Source organism: Nannospalax galili, unplaced genomic scaffold (assembly GCF_000622305.1).
Source record: "Nannospalax galili isolate Female #2095 unplaced genomic scaffold, S.galili_v1.0 scaffold365, whole genome shotgun sequence".
Taxonomy (NCBI): Eukaryota; Metazoa; Chordata; class Mammalia; order Rodentia; family Spalacidae; genus Nannospalax; species Nannospalax galili.
The window spans coordinates 1,694,694-1,695,549 of NW_008353234.1; positions in this window are offsets into that span (position 1 = coordinate 1,694,694).

The window sequence follows — 856 nt, forward strand, 5'->3', positions numbered from 1 at the left end:
TATGGAGTCCAACGCCATGACAACAGCAAAGAGTTCTTTAAATTGTGGCGATCCCTCAACCTGGTGGGAGACTGATTTAATGGGTACAGGAGTTTGTCCCTGTTTTAGGGGAGGATAAATGATCAAAGAGGCTCCTAGATGCCCTCCATCAGTAAACACAGTTATGAATTCAGGACTGGGTTGAGAAAGAAAAAGTCTATGGGGCTCCCACTGCAACCTCAAGAAGGAGCTCATCCACTTATAAGGGCCATAGTGGCAGTCAATTTTGCCAAAAAATCCCTCCAGAGCCAGCGCGATTCTCTCATTGTTTCTTTGAAGCCATGTAAAATCTGTCAATCTATAGGGGGTGATAATGGTATGAGGCTCAATGCCAAACAACCTCTTATTTTGTAAGACCACCTCAGCCAGGGAATCTATTTTTGGATGTCTAGGATGGTATCAGAGAGAAGTTGTACATCGTGGATTAATTGTAGGGAGAGTTTCCTGTGCATATGAGTGGCCACTCCCAACCCTGCGGTCCCTGTGGTTATTCCTGCAGTTATTCCTAAGACCACCAATAGGGGGATCATTTGAATTGCTCTTTTGCTCCTACCTCCTATATAATCAAAGGAAGGAATAGGGAAGGGCTCACCGCCCGGTATAATGTCTATGTCCGGAAACAAGACAGCGAGGGCACAAAGGCCTGTCCAGTTGGCTGGCAGGAAGCTGTGGGCCCACCCTCCTCCACAAACCAGGATCATACCGGCAGGGGGGCAGGAATCAATGTTAGTCAATGTGGAGATATTTGAGCCACAGGATGTAAAGGGAACTCTTCCCACATCAACCCACGAGGTGTTAGGATAGGGTGAGGCCCAAA